We start from the raw sequence: 7,307 nt of genomic DNA, 5'->3' as shown, positions 1-7,307 counted from the left end.
ATATCCTGTTGTTGCCCTGAGTCATGAAGCTCTTGTCATTTTAGATCTGTAGGACCAGATCCTTCGTGCACTCCAGCAATTCATTGATGGAGTAGATGTCGAGGTGGGCCAATCTAAAGCCCTGGTTCTGGATCTGAGGGGTGTTTAATCTGATCAGCCTGCAGGCGCTCCTGCTCTCACAACCTCAGGACTGTCCCATGGCAAGGTACATGACCAGTTCTCCCACTCATGACCTCATGGGTAGCTCTTCCACCTGCCAAAGGTGGTGAGGGCTGAGGGATGAGGGATGAGGAAGAGGAGGACCAACGGTCTCTCTCTCTCATCCCCAACATGGCACAGCAGACAAGAGGCAGAACCAGCTCTTTTTCGCTTAAACCCTACTTACACTCTCAAGACCAGCTCACCCACAGCCTCCACATCCCAAACCAACTTTCCTATCCTCCCCATACAAGATGCATGGCCCACTTACCTGAGTGCTGCAGTAGGTGAGGGGTAGAGAGAGCTCTCCTGCTCTGATGATCGGGAGTCAGCCATCCTGCCTGCTAGAGGTGGCAAGGGACAGTGGGAGGGCATCTCTCCGCCACCCACATTACCACATGGTAGACAAGTTGTAGGGCCAGCTCTCCCATGCTCACGTGCTCCGTGCCAAGATACCCCCGTCATCAGTGTCAGCTCTACTGTGCTGCCCAGGCAAGGTGCAGTGCCCACTCTCCTGAGATGCTGACGGGGGTGGGGTGGGGTGGGCTGGGGTGGGGTGGGGAGGGGCAAGAATAGCTCTCCTGCTCTTGTGGCCCAGGGACAGCTCTCCGACTAAGCCAAGGCAAGGGATGGAGCCAGTTCTGCACAGCCCTAACACATCAACTTGTCCCTGGGTGGCAAGCCAGACCAGGGACATCTGCCTGGCCGTTGGTGGTGACAGACCCCCTGCTGCTACAGGGTCACTGACTCCCACTGTGGTCCCCGTTATCAGTACAGGCCAGGACTCTACCATGTTCTCCTGTGAGATCGCTGGCAACTCCCATCAGGCTTTCTCTCACTACCCTCCACTTCTGCCTGTCTTCGTGGAGCCCACCTTCTGTTGCTCTCTCTTCCATTTCTTCGTCATTTACTTCCTCCTCTTAGTGGCACTAGTGGCTGTGAGCATCTGGGGTTGTCTCAGGCGTGGTCTCAGGAGTTCTATACCCCATTCGTGCATTGTGGCACTGGGCAAGGGTCATCCCCAGTATGATCTGCTACTCCTGGCCTACTTCATGCTGGACTGGTAGTCTTCTCAGGCTAGCTCCCTGTCCAGGACCCCATGGCACCAGTCTGGTGGCCATCTTGGGCTTGCTTCTTGCCCAGGCTTGCAGTCCTCAGCAGGGTTCGTCTCATCTCTGGCGCAGTCCCCATTAGGTTCACGTGTTTCATGGATTGTTGGGTTACTCAACACTCTGATGTTCACAGGTCAGAACACCGAGCATCGACATAGCCTCTCTGCCACCTACTGAGACACCTGTGTCACAGCAGTTATAATTCTTATTTACTTCGGGAATATTTTATTAGGAGTTTCTCTCACCAGACCCATGGACATACCTTTTATGCTTAATTTGGTGCACTACCCCGGTCCAAATTAAAAGATGGACTCTAAGACCAATATAGCTGATCATTCTAATACAGTGCCAACTCAACACAGGAAACACAGGATACTTTTTCCAAAGTTGATAGAAAAGTTAAAGTTTCCAAAACTTTAAATTATACCTACACTTGCAGAGAGAGGAGGGGAGGGAGGGAAGAGGGGAGAAGGGAAAGATAGAAAAAGAGGAGAAAGAGTTTCACACACATGCATAAAGAGGGAGAAAGACGGAGACAGAGACAGAGACAGAGACAGAGAGGGACAGAGAAGTGGATCCTGTATGTTCTGGAGTCATCTGAACAAAATCATATACACATCCAGCATATCCCATTTTATAAAGAAAGTAAAAAGCAAAATCCAAGTAACAGTGAAGTCTGTTGCTGCTGTAGCTGGTGCCTGGCATATTTTATTAGCTTCTCCCTCATCATCCGGATAAACATCTCTAGTTTCACATGTGGAGATCTTTATATCAGCCATGTTGAGAGTCTACCAATGGGGTTTTGCTAAAAAGCTGTTATTCTTTTTTTTTTCCTTCATCAAAACTTAATAGTGCCTCCTTAAATAAAGAGTTCTCTGACGCCACATTCAAGTCAGTAGCCAAACTACCACAGTCTGATAGCCTTAGACTCTCATCTCAAGTAAAAAAAATCACTCAACAGCAAAGTATCATTTGAACCAATTTATAAGAGCCAGAATGCAAGGATGATAATTTTCTAATTTGCTTTGGTGACCAGGAAAATATCACCATTCTCTGGTGACCAGGAAAATATCTATAACACACTCAATAAGGGATGAGTTTGAATTAATATCAACCTGTGGTACTTGCTGCAAACACAGCGATTCCTGGGTTAAATTCAAATCCTACTTTCTGAGAGCTTACAATTAGAAGATAAATAAGTTGACCTAGAACAAGCTAAGAACCAGTATGGTAGAGGTAACAACACAGGGACAGTGACATTTGTGTTTTACTCTGTCAGCTATTATTTGTCTAGGGCCACTGAAGTATAATATTCACATATCACTGTATTGCTTACAGTTCTGATTATCATGACCCTTGTCTCCAAAATGCTCAGAGATCATGATCATTAAGTAATTTTTGTGTTTTCTTCTTGAGATTGCTCTTCCCTCCCTCCCTCCATGGCAGCACTCTATACAAAACTGTCTAATTAATTGATGATAGACACGTAGTTAACTGATTCCATCCCTGGCAACTTTAAGGAAATTATCTTGCTCAATTATCTTGCTCATATCGAATGTGATAAAAAAAAAAAAATTCCAGGTTGATTTTTTTTTTCTCAGTATCAAATTGATATAATTCAGTTGCTGTTACGTTTTTCAGAACTTGAATTTCACTCAAGATTTTGTTCACCTCACAGACACTTGCAGATTTGGGGAGCCTAATTCACATTCCTTGAATAGATGGATTGAAGCTTTCCCATAAATATCATCTAAGGTTGAGGTGAACCGGATTCAGTTTTCTTGTGTTCTTAAGTATTCTATCCCTAAGCAGTATATAGCTCAAATAGAATTAGCAAAGTGTTTAGTCCTGTAGTGTTGGCACAATTTTTTTGGCTGTGTTCCCAGTGCTTGGACTCTTCTAGAAAACTTGAAATCAATAAGACGATCTGTTGTTGAATCCCCTCAGTTCTTAAACTTAAGCTCTCTGCTCCATAAAATTTATTTACTTACTTACTTACTTACTTACTTACTTATTTTGCCTCTGGAAAGCAATTCTGGGTGGGCATTTTATTTGTATCCTGCCTGAAATTTTTACTGCCATCTTTGTTTTATGAAAATAGCAGAACCAGTAATTTCTTTCTCTTGGTGTCACAGAAAAATCGTGCCTCGAGCTCAACATTTTTTTTTCATTTTTCTTCCTCTGTAGCAACCTCTATACTAGTAAATATGCTTGCCATGATAAGAGGATTCCAACCAGGACTTGTCATAGGCAATTGTTGCAATTTGGATGAGGGTACGTTTGTGTGTGTGGATTCTGTTCTTGGCATTATACTTCTGTTAAGTTGCTGACAGGGTTTGTGGCTAGTGTGACTTTGTGGGTAAGCAGCTCTGAGACATACTGGATTTCTCATTTTGATGTCTGGGGCAACCATAGGAGATATTGCTTGTACTTTTAAAATTAATTGTTCCCTTTCAAACTCATTTCTTGTCTCAAGTGATCTCTGTCATTTCCTTCTTCATCTCACGCTTTCTTCTTTCCCTTTGCTGTATTTTCTTCAACCAAGGCATAGACTTTCTCCCCATTGTGAGTCTTAGAAGTGATTCTACAGCAAAGTAAGTAAGCACGATAAGATGACACTTTCCACAAAGTCACTTAAAGATGTTCCCATGGTTACATGGATTGAACTGACTAGCACTATGCCTCTGTCCCCTTTCATGAGAGTATCAATAGTTTCCTGCCATTATAGTTAAAATCCTTTGTAAAAATGGATATGTCCAAAATATTAATATTAATATTAATAATTGGTCACTTCATACCATGTGAGTTCTTTTGTGATTGGGTTACCTCACTCAGGATGATATCCTCCAGATCCACCCATTTGCCTAATAATTTCATGAATTTATTGTTATTAATTGCTGAGTAGTACTCCGTTGTGTAAATGATCCACATTTTCTGTATCCATTCCTCTGTTGAGGGACATCTGGGTTCTTTCCAGCCTCTGGCTATTATAAATAAGGCTGCTATGAACATAGTGGAGGATGTGTCCTTATTACCAGTTAGAAGATCTTCTGGGTATATGCCCAGAAAAGGAATTGCTGGATCTTCCATTAGTACTATGTCCAATTTTCTGAGGAACCACCAGACTGATTTTCAGAGCTGTTGTACCAGCTTGCAATCTCCAATCACAAAAGAGCACACATGGTATGGACTCACTGATAATCAGATACTAGCCCCAGAAACTTAGAATATCCAAGATACAATTTGCAAGACACATGAAACTCAAGAAGAAGGAAGACCAAAGTGTGGATACTTCGTTCCTTCTTAGAATGGGGAACAAAGTACCCATGAAAGGAGTTTCAGAGACAAAGTTTGGAGCTAAGACAGAAGGAAAGACCATCCAGAGATTGCCCCACCCAGGGATCCATCCCATATACAACCACCAAACCCAGACACTATTGCATATGCCAGCAAGATTTTGCTGATGGGACCCTGATATAGCTATCTCTTGAGAGGCTTTGCCAGTGCCTGGATAATACAGAAGTGGATGCTCAGAGTCATGGATAGAACGCAGGGCTCCTAATGCAGGAGCTAGAGAAAGTACCCAAGGAGCTAAAGGGGTCTGCAACCCTATAGGAGGAACAACAATATGAACTAACCAGAACCTCCCAGAGCTCTGTCTCTAGTTGTATATGTAGCAGAGGATGTCCTAGTTGGCCATCAATGGTAGAAGAGGCCCTTGGTATTGCAAAGATCATATGCCCCAGTACAGGGGAATGCCAGGGCCAGGAAGGGAGAGTGGGTGGGTTGGGGGGGGCAGGGTGGAGGGAGGGTATAGGTACTTTGGGGATAGCATTTGAAATGTAAATGAAGAAAATATCTAATAAAAAATAATTGGTCACTTCCTACAGTTTTTGAAGTTATCTGAATTTAAAAATACAAAGAATGTCTGTCTTCTTTTTATTAATATGAACCCTCAGACTTTCATGGATAGTTTGCAAGTCCTTTCCTAACTTCAGAATTACTTTTCATAATACCTGTTAACCAATGTCCAGCAAACTTGAAAAAGTACTATAGTCAACTCTAAATGAATCTTGTGACATATTCTACAGTTCTAGAGCAGGTCTGAGGTTCTCAATTTTTAACAAGTTTGTAAAGGATGATATTATTTCTGTTACATAGAACATACTTTGAAGGGCAGGTAATGGAGAGTTAGAAGCAAAGTCCTTGAATCTCTCAGACACTGAAACACTGCAACCTCTCTCTCTCTCTCTCTCTCTCTCTCTCTCTCTCTCTCTCTCTCTCTCTCTCTCTCTCTGTTTGTGTGTGTATATGTGAGTGTGTGTGTGGTGTGTGTGCATGTGTGTGCCCTACATAAATATAGAGCCATCACATGGTTGCCTGTCAGTAAGCATTTGTCATGCTAATACCTAACTTCCTGACTCAATAACACACTGGTAGTGATTGGTAGCAGGTACTGCTGGTCCCACTTCATATAATGTCTCCAAGATAATGCCTTTGTTGAACACAAGAAAAGCAGCACAGCTTGGTCTGACTTCTGTCTTAGAAGAAGTAAAGTCACCTTCAAAGCGTTTCTCAATCTTGTCACATAGTTGTCCATGGATAATCTTGCAGAACCCTCTTTGCTTTTTTTTCATAAAATGTTGGGTGCTTGCTCTTTTATTGACAGAGTATGAGAATGCCCTTTCAAAGGGAGAAAGGTTTAAGACTCAAATTAAAACAAAAATTCAAGAATCCCTCCTCCTTAGAACACAAAACTTCAAGGACATAATCACCTTGTTAAATATGGAACAGCAAAGGCAATGTAATCAGGAGACAGAAGGAAGTTTCTCTGTCAAGAGAGTGATGTAGTGGCTGGCATTAGTAGCCTCTGAAGCAGTGGGAAGCAAATCATTTGTAAATGTAGGAAGTCAATTATCAGTAATGAAATATAGCTGAATAACAAAGAGTAATTCTCCTTCAGAGAATTACTCAGAGAGGAATGGATTGAAAACAAGCTTTCCAAAGAAGCATATGCATTAGTTCTTTATACACACACACACACACACACACACACACACACACACACACACACACACACATCACTTTAATTGTCAGGTCCCTTTGGAGTCAAGTAGTTCCAAATGATATTTTAGCAAGAATTCTGACAGCTGGGGAAAAAAAATCCACCTGCTGAGTTACTACCTTTTAATTGAAAGCACGACAAACTTGACTAGAGAAGCAAAATTTAAAGTTAAGAAGTCTGTTACTAATGCATTCTAAAATTAAATTCACTCTATTACGTATAAAGAAGAAAACCAAGTTCATGATTTACAATGACTTTATTTCTTTCCTGTATTTCTCTCTGCTTTAAGGGAATTCACTTGCACTGCAGAGCAGAGCAGCAAGTACGAAGACATCGGGAGAATTTCAGTGTTTAAGAAGGTAGGTTGCACAAATAAGCCATTGCTAAATTGTCCAAAACAAAGCTTAACACATGAGAGGAAGGGTGGAGTTGCCTTAAGATAAGAATTGTGGAAACAGATGTGACAGCTTCAAAAGACAATGAGGGGAAGTCATTAGGATAGATTTCAAAGAACTTTTGAAAGGTTATGGGTCATGGGAGGCCATTTCTACCCAGTCTAGAGTTTCAATCTTACCACCATTGATATCTGAGACAAAATGAATCTTCATTTGTTGATCATTCCTATCCATTTAAGAAGTTTGATTGAGGTGGCACACACCATTAATTCTGACAACCAGAAATATTTTCAGCTATTGACAATAAAAGGGATGGATGGCCAAATCCCTTTCCTGAACTGCAGATAGAATCTCAGGACTTCTGATATTATCTACATTAGTCACTCATGCTTTCCAAAACAAGAAAGAAAGAAAAGTAGAAACAAAGGTAGAAAGGAAGGTAGAAAGAAGAGAAGAGAAGAGAAGAGAAGAGAAGAGAAGAGAAGAGAAGAGAAGAGAAGAGAAGAGAAGAGAAGAGAAGAGAAGAGAAGAGAAGAG

At 41.9% G+C, this 7,307-nt stretch overlaps 1 pseudogene; it reads right to left on the bottom strand.

Moving 5' to 3' along the window:
• Positions 1–1,409: 1,409 nt before the first annotated feature.
• LOC115064740 lies at positions 1,410–1,507 on the bottom strand (annotated as a pseudogene).
• Between the last annotated feature and the right edge of the window lie 5,800 nt (positions 1,508–7,307).

The sequence above is a fragment of the Mus pahari genome, chromosome 9 (genome assembly GCF_900095145.1).
Source record: "Mus pahari chromosome 9, PAHARI_EIJ_v1.1, whole genome shotgun sequence".
Classification (NCBI taxonomy): Eukaryota; Metazoa; Chordata; class Mammalia; order Rodentia; family Muridae; genus Mus; species Mus pahari.
The sequence above is the reverse complement of the archived record's forward strand: the minus strand, read 5'-3'. Positions and strand labels throughout refer to the sequence as shown.